Source organism: Mus musculus, chromosome 13 (assembly GCF_000001635.26).
Source record: "Mus musculus strain C57BL/6J chromosome 13, GRCm38.p6 C57BL/6J".
Taxonomy (NCBI): Eukaryota; Metazoa; Chordata; class Mammalia; order Rodentia; family Muridae; genus Mus; species Mus musculus.
The window spans coordinates 37537994-37551006 of NC_000079.6; the positions used below are offsets into that span (position 1 = coordinate 37537994).

A 13013-nucleotide genomic window follows, 5' to 3' on the forward strand; every position below is an offset into this window, starting at 1 on the left:
TCTCACAGAAAGCAGGATTGCCCAACGGTTCACAGCGTGGCCTTTGAGTAAACACTGCACATGGACTATCGGAGTCAGAGAGCAAGGGAAATGCTCTGGGGAACATTAACCCAGGTTCCCTAGACAGACACACACAGCTCACAGTAAAGATAAATAAAAACGAGTGAACAGAGACAGGTATACAAAGCACAGATAGTTATGGAGGCGTCTCTGTTTCACTCCCTCAACCTGCTGCAAGTATTTTACCAACCAGTGAGACTACAGAGGAGCACTCCCTCCCTTGCCTCCCTCCTCATACTAACTGTAGAGAGACAGAAAGTTAGGAAGATCTTGGCCTGCACAGTGTCCGTCCCTGGACATTCCCTCCCAGGCACATAACTTCGAGGTACTTAAAAGATGTTGCAAGAGAGTCCTGTGGTCCTACGAGAAGATGCCAAGCAAGATGAGTCTCTCTCAGCACTGCTTCCAGCGGATGGCAACTTCTCTTGTGTGGCCTTCAAAGCAGAGGGGACTGCAGCCTAGCTCAGGAGCATTGAGAGCCTTACTCATCTGTGAAGAGGTGAGCATGACAGACCTGGACTTGGAGTCCAAAGCAAAGAGAAAGGGGCAGTGGGATAGGGACCTATGGCCCGTCATGGCAGCTGCTGTCCCCTCTACCCAGGCCCTCTATTGTGTCCTCTCATAGACATTCAACCATCCAAAAGGGCAAGTGCATGCTGTTATGGAGTGTGAAGTGTCCCTTCACTGACTAGGCGGATGAGGACAAGTGACTGGATCCTAAGGGCTCTGAGCTAATCAGTGGATTAACCAACCCCTTGATGGATTTATAATTTGGAAGCATGGCTTGGAGATGCTACAAAAAGTAAGAGGCTGCTACCAGCCGGAGTATTAGGTCGCCGTGGGTGACTCTGTGGTGTTGTATCTTGACCTGGTCCTTCCTGTACCCATCTCTCAGCTTCTGCCATGAAGAAGCTTTTTCATCCCGCCCTCCCACCTTCACGATGCTCTGTCAAGAGAATGGAGCCAAGCAGCCACAGACTGACGCCTCCGAAGCTGTGAGCATCAGCAAATCTTCCCTCAAGTTCTTTACATGGGGCACTTTGTCACCACCATAAGACTAGCCAATCTACAGGCCAGATGCCAGCTCCTCCGGAATAGTTTCCCATAAGCCCTTTCAGCCCGCGTTAACTGACTGACAGGTGTCCCCATCACCCTCTTTCTCTGGCAGGCCTATTTTACACTATAATATTGTTCTGTTAGCATTGCAGGTTCCTCATTAGGCAGAAATAATATCATAATCCTATGTTCCTTGCACATGATCCAGATGAATTCTCCCTCTATTCCTGCTTCTCACACGAGCTGGTGCACACACACACACACACACACATACACATACACACACACACACACACACACACACACACAAGCACACGCACACGCACACACACACACCACTGCTACTACACCAGTAGAGACTCTTTGCCCCCCTTCCCAATAAAGGATATGCACTTTCCAGGGGGGCTCAAAGGGTCTAATTCTGAAACATAAATAGTGTGTATATGCTGGATCAGTTCAGAATCTATTATATCCAAAGGAAAAATTGTGGATCTATTTCTAAAAGTTTCCTAGTCACTTCTGAAGATAAATTTTGCATTTAAGAAAAAACTCAGAGTAGAGAGCTAGAAAGATGGCTCAGCAGTTAGTTGTGCTTACTGTTCTTGCAGAGGACCTGGGTTCAAGTCCTAGCACCCACATGGCTACTCACAACCATCTGTAACTCCAGTTCCAGGGGATCTGACGCCCTCTTCTGACTTCCACAGGTACCACGTATGCCCATGATACACATGCATACATGCTGGCAAACCATTTTTTGTGCATAAACAAACAAAGCCAAATAAAGTAAATAAAATTAAAAAAGAAAAAACAAGTAGGAATAGGAGATGTAGCCCAGGAAAGTACATGCCTACCACCTTCGGGACCCTAGGCTGAACCCTTAACACTGTAAAAATAATAATAATAATAATAAATTTTAAATATTAAAATGAATCAGAAGCCAGGCATGGTGGTACATGCCTTTAAACTTAGCACTTGGGAGGCAGAGACGGTAAATCTCTCTGAGTTTGAGGCCAGCCTGGTTTACATAGTGAGCTCTAGGCTCCTCAAGGCTACAGAGCAAGATCACATCTCAAAAGACACAAAAAATAAACCACAGTAATCCTTTGCGTTTGCTGTCTTGCTTTATAACTGCATTGTCTGATATGAGCGTATTTGTAACTGCAGGTAACAGAACACTGAAAATTAGAGTCCTTGGAGAAATAGCAGCCACCTAACTCAGTTAGCCAATGAGAGCATGTAACAAGGGTACCAAGTCAACTGGGGCAGGACTGGCCTTCACCTTCAACACCACTCAGTGTTCGTATCTCTCACTGCGCAACGAGTTTTGTTTGGTTTTTCATTTAAGAAAAGCAGACTTGAGGGACCTGGGGAAACAGCTCAGTATGTAAAGTGCTTGCACGATCCCCTGCACCCCCATAAGAGCTAAGTGCAGTGCTGCGCCTGTGATCCCAGGACTGGGGATGAAGAGGCAGCGGGATCATTGGGGCTTGTTCCCAAGGTCTGTCAAAAATGGAGCTCCAGATTCACTGAGAGGCCCTCTCTCTAAAAAGTAAGGAGGATGGAGCTGAAGGTTTTGAGCATCAGCTGCTCATCCAGAGGACCTGGGTCCAAGTCCCAGCATCCAACATGGATGCTCACAACCATCTGTAATTCTAGTTCTTGGAGATCCAATGTCCTCTCCTGGCCTTCAGGGTCATCAGGAATGTATGTGATGCAAAGACACTCGAGCATGCAAAACACCCATATATATAACAATAAGTGTGTGTGTGTGTATGTGTGTGTGTGTGTGTGTGTGTGTGTTTTAATGAGGAAAGTAGTTGAAGAAGATGCTCAGTGTCACTCTCAGCTCCCCAGGCACTAACACATATGCAGAGGGACACACACCTGTGCTTGCACACAGAGAAGTAGATCTGAATATATGAGTGCCCACCGGTGGCCAGCCAGGGATGCTCTCTGCAGCCACACCTCAGTACAATGATCACAGCATGGGACATGGATGCCACTGGGGTCCATTCTGAAGGACAGCTCTGTTTCCTGCCTCTGGCCAGCATCTGTGGTCAGGCAAAGCTACGAGGAAATACAATGAAGGTCAGTTTAACAAAGACCCCAGTGTGGGTGAAATTTAACACCACAGGAGACAGACTGTGGGAGGAGGAAGAGGAGCCCAGAGCCCCAGGCTCTGTGGAAGAAATGGGGAAGGGTCAGAGAGGGAACTGGAAAGAAGCCTGATCCCACTGCAACCTCTACAGCCAGACTGCTGGAGACTTCCGAAAATGAGGCACACCAGGCACAGACAGTGGTAAGTGCTTGCCATTCTAGCTCCTTGGTATCCCGAGACTAGAAGAGGAGGAGGAGGAGGAGGAGGAGGAGGAGGAGGAGGAGGAGGAGGAGGAGGAGGAGGTGTCCAGCGTTCAGAGTTTAGGACCAGCCTACTTTTTTTACACAGTAAAAAAGTCTCTCTAAAAATATGTGTGAACATACACCACACACACACATGAGAGAGAGAGAGAGAGAGAGAGAGAGAGAGAGAGAGAGAGAGAGAAATACAGATACACAGAGACAGACAGACAGACAGAAAGCCAGAGAGAAAGAGAATGACACCCACTGCCCCGGGGGGAGGGACATCTGGCCACAGTAGGTCCTTTTCCAATGAGTGACATTTCCTTGACGTGTCTGAGCTGACAAATGCTCTGCCACAGAACCTGACAATGGAGCAGACTCCTCCTCCGAGGAGCGGATGCCCTCCCTGGCAACTGGTGGTTTTGGCTCTCACAGGTCTGGGGGAAACCACAAGGCTAGTTTCTGTTTAGTTCAGGCTACCGCTAGGTGGAGAGGGTGGCTCTCTTCCTGGCTTTTTCAGCCCCTGGTACATGCTGTCACAGGAGAAGCTTAGAGCCAGGATAGGGGCTATCTATCCCTTGGTCACGAATGTCTTGAAGACTGGAAAGGTTTTAATTTATATTTCCTCTACCCTTACTCCCCCTCCCCGCCCCCCAAGAAGCTTTTCTGGAGCAAATAAGGCCACATCGCATCAGTGTCCTGAGGAAGAGTCATGCAGATTGGGTGTACTCAGACCATAGACCCTCCAGGCATGTGGGAGTCGGGGGTGGGCAGAAGATGGGCAAGCCAGGAGTGTTTGCAGGCTGGGTGGGAGGGCATGTTAAGGGTGATCGGAGCATGAGGTCAGCTGCAGCTGATAGAGGCTGCTGGCAAGAATTGCTCTCCCACTCACCCTCATCGGTTGCCCATGGAGGCTGGGTGGTTTTGATGCACCCAATCAGCTGGTGGATCCATGTTATGGCCCCCTTCTTCTGGCATCACACTCATCTCTCTTTCATACTTCCTTGTACCCTGGCTTCCTCTTATCCCTCCCATACCTATGTGCACCCCCTCCTCCAATCTCCTTCCTTAGCCCCCGTGTCCTTGCGAAATAGGAACACACTGATGGTTGAGTGCACCCTGCAGCTGGCTCAAGGCTCCCCACCCTAATGGAGGACAAGCTACCTGTTGACCCCTATATCCTGATCTAACTTTCTGATACTTTGTTAGCTCGGCGTGAGGGCACCCAGAATAAAGTGAAACGTCACATAGGTCATATGCAGTTTTTCAGAAGCAAGTGGAGAACTGCCTTTCCTTTCTACCAAGTTTGGTTGTCAACCCTGATGCTGCTGTTAGCAGGATTGTGGACGTAATGGCTGCAGCTTGGGCAATCATTTTGACCTACGCAGTATGTGTCCAAGGGTATTTGCATGGCCCCGCCCCCATCACTTCAAGTCACTAATGAGTCTTTGAGAGACTCATTTGACCACAACCATAGTCTTTGGTCAGGAAGAACTTCGATCTAGTTGAAATGAGTCTCACCAAGTTTCACACCGTCTTGTTGCAGAGATTACAGTGCCCTGACATTTTACCCGCTTGGCTAGGCCGGGCCCATTGTGCCGATGTTCCTGCTTCTAGTCGCTTTCAGGCACAGCCCACAGCAGCACATTGCTCTGTGCCTTGCATCATGGGCCTCTCACCGTCTGCCCCGGGGCTTCCCTGTTGTGGAAGATCAAGGCGCCGTGGGACCCACTACCTAAGCAGGTACACTGAGTTCAGGTCAGACTTGTGGGGCCATGGGCAAGTGGACAGAGAAGGAGGCTGGCTGCTTCATGGGTGGCCGAGCACAGCACAGATGCCCCTGCAACTATTTCCTGGTCTGGCCTCCTCTCTCAGGAGAGAGCAGACTAAGTGTGCACGCAGACTCTGCCTATCATAACGTCAATCTGAGGAAGACTTGACCAGGCAGACAAATTTTCCTTCTCCGTGCTACTGTGGCAAGCCCCAGGGCTTTTTCTGGTGGTCTCACATGAAGCAAAGCAATTAGTTTTACTCATGAGAAGCTGAGGCTAGCCCGGTAATCATCCCCTTTTTTTATCCAGCATCCTGGACACTCCTACTAGCTTTCAGAGCTCTGCCGATTCCATAAACTTAAGACAGGGAGACGTATGGAGAACTGAAGGAACCCCATGCTGAAGAAGCCCCCTCCCTCCAAGAGAGCAATATTCGCTGTTAAGTGGAAGCTGCTGCTCTTTAGGGCTCTCTTACCTGAAGTCTTATCCTGCTGCAGATACACATCTCTTGGCTGCGAGTCCCAGAGCCCTCTCTACCCTGTTATTAAAATACTTCTCTTCCCTTTCATTCCAATTTCACTTTTCCTGGCTTGGCTGTATGAGGATCCATACAACATTCCTCCCAGGAAAGTCTAAGGGGCATAATTATCCCTCGACTTGCCACCCCTGCCTCCTGCACTTGCAGCCATGAAGAAAGGAAGAGGATCTGGGGTAGGTTAGATGATGCGCCTGTGGGCAAGCACTAACAAGAGAAAACCTCCAGCCTTGTGGCTTCCACCAAATTGCACCATCATCTCACTCCCTACCCGCCCAGACTGTGCAATTTGGGAGTCATCAGATCTCTTCCTAGGCACTCCATCATGGGATGGGCAGAGCTGAGGATGGTGCCTGCTCATCTTGGTCCCCAAATGAGGATTAAAGTAGAGAAGGGCACTCTCCATACAGGTGTGCAGTTAAAAACAGGTAGTACGCTAGGCTCCGTTTACTCACTGGTACCCTTTTAGAACTTGTAGTTAATTGTGGTCAACTGCAGTCCAAAACATTAAGTGGAAAAGTCCAGGAAAAAAACAAACAACTTGTAAATCCTAAATTGCTTGTCATCCCGAGTAACGTACCATCTTGCTTTACTCATTCCACCTGGAACATAAATCATCCTTTCACCTGCTGCATCCATGAAGTATTTGCTACCCTCCCGGTAGTTACTTAGTACCTATCTTGATCATCTCCTTCACCTGGTACATCCAGGCTCTATTTGCTACCCTCCCGTTAGTCACTTAGTAGCCATCTTGATTATCAGGCTGATGGTTATGATCTCACAGTGCTTGAGTTGTTAACATTATTTTTCTTAGTAACAGCCCGAAAGCACAGGAGTAGTGGCGCAAAGCAGACACAAGGGCATTAAATAGTTTTAACTCTGGTACTGTGTGGCAAAACACTAGGGTAGATAGGGAAACACATAGTGTACCTAGGGTTCAGTCCTATACTAGTCACCTTCTCATTGCTGTGACCAAATACCTGACAAGGATCAATTTAAAGGAAGATACACTTATTCTGGCTCATGGCTGGAGGATATAGCCCATAATTGCAGATGTGACACAGTGGCAAGAGAGCTGGCAGGAGTAGGTGGCTACTTAGTCTCATCTGAGTAGAGCAGGAAGCAGCGATGAGACAGGAAGTGGGGCCAGACAATAACCTCAATGCCTGCCTTGCAAAGGTCCACTCCTTTTATCTGGGTCCTACCACCCAGAGGTTCCATAACCTTTCAAACCAAAACCATGGAGTCATATATTCAAACATGTGAACCTGTAGGGGACACTTCCGCTATAACAAATGCTGTCTAGGGTTTCAAACAACTGCTGGGGGTTTTAGAATGTATATCCTGCAGATGTGAGGTCTACTATAAATCACTGAGTCCTAGGCTGCTTATGGGGATGCTTGTCTATCACAGCATCACCCAGCCCCAACTGACTAATACACACTTGGAGTGAGTAGATCTTGCTCAAAGATTCTAACTCATTTTGATTCGTTTTTAAAGGGGACAAGATATCAAAGCTAACTTTATTAAACCATCAAAAACGTTCACAAATTCCAACATCTCTGAGAGCTTTGGGGGGGGGGTGTACCTGTGCTACTTGAAGCACTCACATCAAGGGTTCTGAAATCCTAGGAGATGAGAGGCAGGGAGTGTACTTTGTTTGGGGGTTCCCAGGTCTGTGTCACATCTTGGTGTTTCCAGGACCCCTGCTATCAAACTTTTCCATATACTCAACTGAGAGGTTAAGCCTCAAAAATTGTTTTGTTTTGTTTTATTTAAAAAGAAGCTTTTTCAACATGGAAGCAATACATAGTTTCATTCTAAAAATGAATGACCCACAAGTACCCACCTATTCTCTCCTTAACTGTCCAAGGGATGCTACCACATGCAATCCCATCAGCCCCTGGGCTAGTCTATCTCTTGGGTGCTGATTTCCAATAAGCATTTTGTTGGAAAAAAAGAGGAGTTAAATAAAGCCATCCCTCCACCTATCTAGATGTAGTGAGTTCCTGGGGAAAGGACACCGGATATGTCCTGGTATGACTTCTTCTCTTTCTTTCTTTCTTTCTTTCTTTCTTTCTTTCTTTCTTTCTTTCTTTCTTTTTAAGATTTATTTATTTAGTATATGTAAATACACTGTAGCTGTCTTTAGACACTTTTTCTTCTCTCTCTAGCCCCACTTGCTTGCTGTAGCTGACTTCAGACACCCCAGAAGAGGTCATCAGATCTCATTACAGATGGTTGTGAGCCACCATGTGGTTGCTAGGAGCAGTCAGCCAATCAGATGGAGCTTATTCCTCAGTTGAGGGTCCCTCTTCCAAATTAACTCCAATTTGTGTCAAACTGACAAAAACTGACCGGCACAGGATTTACCTTAAGGGATGTTAGTCAGCCTTCTGTTGCTAGAACAAATACCGGAGGCAATCAGCTTAGAAAGAGAAAAGGGTCTTTGGCTCACAGTTGTAAGGGGTTTCTGCCTAGAATCTGCCTCCTTGCTCTGAAGAGGCCATTCATCATGGAGGGAGTGTCAGCAGAGTGAAGCCACAAACTCAGGGCCGGAAGTAGGAAGAGGGAAGAAGCCAAGGGATGAAGGCGAGAGGCCCCGAGCCCTCAGGAGGAAGCAGGGAGCTTACAGGGGAAACAACAGGCTCTCTAGCACACTGCCAGGGTCTGTCTTTCATGATGTGAACTGAACCCAACCTGGGAAAGCAAGGTGTTCACACTGGAGCTGGGTGGAAATACATTCCTGGGCTCCACTTGAGTCAGATGCAGGTAACAACGCTGGATGCCTGGCATAGTTATAGCCCAGAGGGAATGAATGAGTCTAGAGAAGCTCTGAGGGAGGCTGACGGGTTTGGTTTATAGCAGAAAGAAGATGCTAACCCAGGTGCCGAACATGGATGGCTGTGTCTATGTGTCTGTTCCCTGCCAATCAAAGAGACCTGACCTGGCCATTGTAAACTCAAGCATGCTTTGTTTCCACCCGGAAGCTCCAATGATGACTCAGTGGGGAACAAAAAAAAAAAAAAAAAAAAAAAATCACACCATTGTGATTCAGTCTTTCTTGCCACAGGAAGGTAGAATGTTAAGGAAGAGATACTTTGCTTTGGAAACAAACCCCACAATCAAACACCCCTAGGAAAAGGATCTGGGCCAGGAGGAAGACAAGGAGGGAGCCATGTGGTTTGGAGGCTGGGTGCGGTTTAGAATGTTCCAGTTAAACGGTCCTTTGCGGCCAGAGGGACAGGTGAGGTCAGAGTGAGCTTTTTTCCCTTAGTCTGCTCCACCCTGGAAATGATTCTGTCCTTCTGGGCTCCGTCTTGAGGCTTTGTTCCAGCCAGGGTTGCTTTTGAAATGGCATCTCCCAAAGTGGAGAGAGGATTGGTTTCTATGTAGGACTCATGGGCCTGCAGGTTTAAGGACTACAGAGGGGGGAGAGGAAACAGGGAAGGGGGGTTGAAAAAGGAGGGGAAGAGGAGGCAAAGAAAGAGAAAGAAGGACGAGGCGGAGTAAGAGGAAGGAGAGAGCAAGGGATCAGAGAGGAGGGGCCTGAGGGAGGGAGGAGAGGGGCATTTCTAGCTGGAAACAGACTGTGCAGCTTTATCACACTGACTGCTAAGCATGGGGATCCAATAACAGGGAAAAGTGGGTGTCCTGAGGGGACAGGACAATGGCTCAGTTGTTGATGCATAGCACACCCTCTTTACCGTAGTCATTTCTTCCTTTGAGCCAGAATCCACCCTCAAAAGTACCATGCTGTTATTAACAGGAGCCCTGGACATCCTGAAAACCCAAGGTAGCCCTAGGCTTCCAAGGACCAGTTCCCATTCCCAACACTCAGCAAAGATGGCTGTGTGGGTGTGTCTCTGTTTAAAGTGCCTAGACGTTATCAGCCTTGCTGGCCATCTTTCTCACCACTTCTGGGGAGTTTCTAAGAAGATGGTTTACAAAGTCTGAGTTCTTGCATGTTGCTCTGTCTCTCTGTCTCCGGCACACTCAATCCTGTGCTTTATATTGGTGGCAGATGATGAGCCAGGCACCTGGACCCGCAGCAGAACAAGACCATCATGCCACCTGACTGCTCAAGTCCTTCCAGAGAGCAGGGCTGAAAATCACTTGAGCCAGGCTCGTATTGCTCCTGCATCCCACAGGCTGAGTTCCAAGGGAAGTGGTCCTCTCCTGTCCTGAGTGGTCATCTCTTGTCCTGAGTGGTCATCTCCTGTCCTGAGTGGTCATCTCCTGTCCTGCTCACCTGCTCTGTGACTAACTAAGATGAAGGAGACTTCATTGGTCAGTTCCCTGCTGAGTCTCAAAGCCAAGACAAGCAATTACGGTGCATATTTAACATATCAAAGTGGACCTGGCTGCCATGTTGTCCCAGCATCCCTCAGTCCCTATCTGTTAACAGGGTGTAGCTGGCATACACTGCCCTCTACCCTGAACTCTTCAGCCCAGGCTCTGGGCTGCCCTTCCCCCGAGAGGCTCTTCCCTACATAATCCAGCTATTTTGGTACCTGCCCCTTTTGTATCTGTGGCCTCTTAGATGCTGTTCCTGTTCCTCTCTCACCTCCCCCACCCCAGCCTCTTCCTTTCTCCTTACAAGGTTCAGGGCCATGATCCCTCCCAGATGTGTCTGCCTCTGGCAATGCTCTCTCTTTATCTACAATAAACTTTCTCCTCTGCCATATCTGGGAACAGTCAGTCATGTCCTTTCCCTTTTTCTTTCTCTCTCTCTTTCTCTTTTCTTTCCTTTTCCTTTTTTCTTTTTTCATGTGTTACCTTCTTGGGTTTGATGTCAGGTTTGAATTGACCCAGAGGGGGGCTGTGAGTCTCAGCTTCTTTTGCATCTCTTAGGTACAACGAACCTGAAAGAGCTCACTGTTGTAGAGGAATGTGTCACCCATTTCCTTGATGTACTGAGGGGTAAACTGAAGTGCAAACCTCAGCTTGCTGTCAACTCTCAAACCCTGGCTCTTGGCTAATAGTATAGCAAGTTATTGTGGGGTTTGTGAAACATGATGTGAGCACCGACTGGCTCACGCCATCCGCCAAATCATCACTGGTCTTCCCAGGTTGGGAACCTCTAGAGGAGAGCTGTATGGTCATGGTTTAGAGGCAGCGCTGAGCTCTCTGTCCTGAGCTTCACATGGTATCCTGCCAGGAAGGAAGTGTTAATGGCCCTGGGGTTCACTAAGACTGCAAAGCCAGGCCATTTGCATGTGATGAGTGTGTACCTCCGCTGGGGCCTTATCACCTGGTTCCAAGCTCAGTGCTCTTTACTCTGGACTATGATCCCCCTTTCCTGGATGTCACAGCCCTTGTGGGAAGAAAAAGTGGGAAGCAGAAGGGTAAAGGCAGAAGCAGAAGGAACGAGAAGAGAGACTTGGGTTTCAGTGGACTGTCTTGAATTATCAGGAGATTTCAATATCAGGAGACCTAGCCAGGTACATCCAGGCCCAATTAAGGGACTATCCTACTCCTAATAAACATGGGCTCACAGGTTATGAAGAATCAAAGGGGGAAACAAGAAGGATGGCTCAGCAGCTAAGCGCACTTGTTGCTCTTGCAGAGGGCCAGCACCCATATCAGATGGCTCATGGTAGCCTGTAACTATAGCTCCTGGAGATCTGACGCCATCTTTTGACCTGTACAGGCACCCGTATGCATGTGCACATACACTCACAGACACATAAGCATAAATAAAAATATATCTTTAAAAAATCAAAAAGAGAATAGTTGTTCTTTGGGGGGGGGTGTTGGTGGTAATGAACCATGTTTGTCACACACAAATATGTTAGCTTTGTTGCTGTAACAAACACCCGAGATATTCAGTTTGAAAAGAGTTAGAAGGTTGGTCTGCCTAGCAAGTTTAGAGTGTTCAGCCCCTGGCAAGGTGTCCCTGCTGCTTTGTGGCCTGTGTGAAAGTCACTCATGGTGTAGGGGAGGGTTTGGTGAAGCTACCACTGCAGAGGATCAGAGAGAGGAGGAAAAGACCCACAGCTCACAGTCCTGTTCAAGGGCACATCGCCAAGGACGCAAGTCATCACACCTGGACCTTCCTCCTAACATTCCCACCACCTCCCAGTGGTGCCATTGGCTGGTAACCGAGCCTTCAACACATGGGCTTCTGGGGGAACAGTCTGCATCCAAACTACATCACCAGACAAGTTCCTAAAGTCCTGACCAATCATATGATTCATTCACACAGATGAGAGAGAGAGAGAGAGACCAGCCAAGGTAATCCTAAGAGCTGTCCCTACCTATCTGTGAATATCTGCGTCCAGAGCCCCATGCATACCCAGAATCTACAGATACTCAAGACTTTGTATACAACTGCAGAGTATTTACACAGAACTTGCTCACATCCTTTTACCTTTCAGATCATCTCTAGAGTTCTCAAAATACCCACCACAAAGGGCATTTAAATCATTGGACACCACACTGTGTAGGAAACAATGACAAGAACCAGTCTGAGTCTGTTGAGTTCCAATGCAATTCTCCTTTTCAAATGTTTCTGATCTGTCCTTAGATATGGAACCCATGGGTGCACAGGACCTGCTGTACTTTGGGAGGAATGGGTTCAATGGTGAGGAAAGAACAGAGATGACGCTCTGTTCTGCCAACTCAAAGTCTTCTCCATCCTCCCTCCATCCCTCCCTTGTTCCTTCCTTCCTTTCCATGTCTATGAGTCAATCATGCATGCATTCCACAAGTGCTATGACCTACTGGTCAGGTTCCCAGGTGTCGGGAGCATAGTAGAACAAAGGGGTTTCCACCCTGTCTGAAATGGTTGTCTGCTTGACAATATATTACACACACACACACACACACACACACACACACACACACACACGCACACACATTTATTGTAGTGGCAGCTGGGGGGGGGGTTATTTCATAATCACTGCCATTTCCATGACAGGAATATTCCCATTCTGACTGACATTTCTCCATTAATCACTACAAAGTCTCTGTCATCCTCTGGGGAGACCAAGGCACAGCAAAGTCAAAGATACAGAATAGAGCCAAGTCACTGACAGAAATAGGAAGGATTGTTGCCAGGGCTTCCAGATAACAAATGTGGCAGGAAGAAGCCAAGGTCACATTAGCATCACATGTAAGAAAGAAAGCACAGAGGATCCTATCTTCCTAGAACCTGCCTTCGCATCGTTGTATCTCTAGCACAAAGCTGCCCTGTGGAGAGTTTCAAGGGCTGTCTCCGCATGGGAAAATTGATGCTGTAACACTGG

The 13013-nt window shown here is 47.9% G+C and overlaps 1 long non-coding RNA gene across 1 annotated transcript; it reads left to right on the top strand.

The window, feature by feature from the left end:
* Nucleotides 1-2142: 2142 nt before the first annotated feature.
* Lncbate6 lies at nt 2143-11470 on the top strand. Its single transcript, XR_382205.2, has 3 exons — nt 2143-3415; nt 5003-5199; nt 9788-11470. It is a non-coding gene; the product is annotated as a brown adipose tissue enriched long noncoding RNA 6 (long non-coding RNA).
* The last annotated feature ends 1543 nt before the right edge of the window (nt 11471-13013 follow it).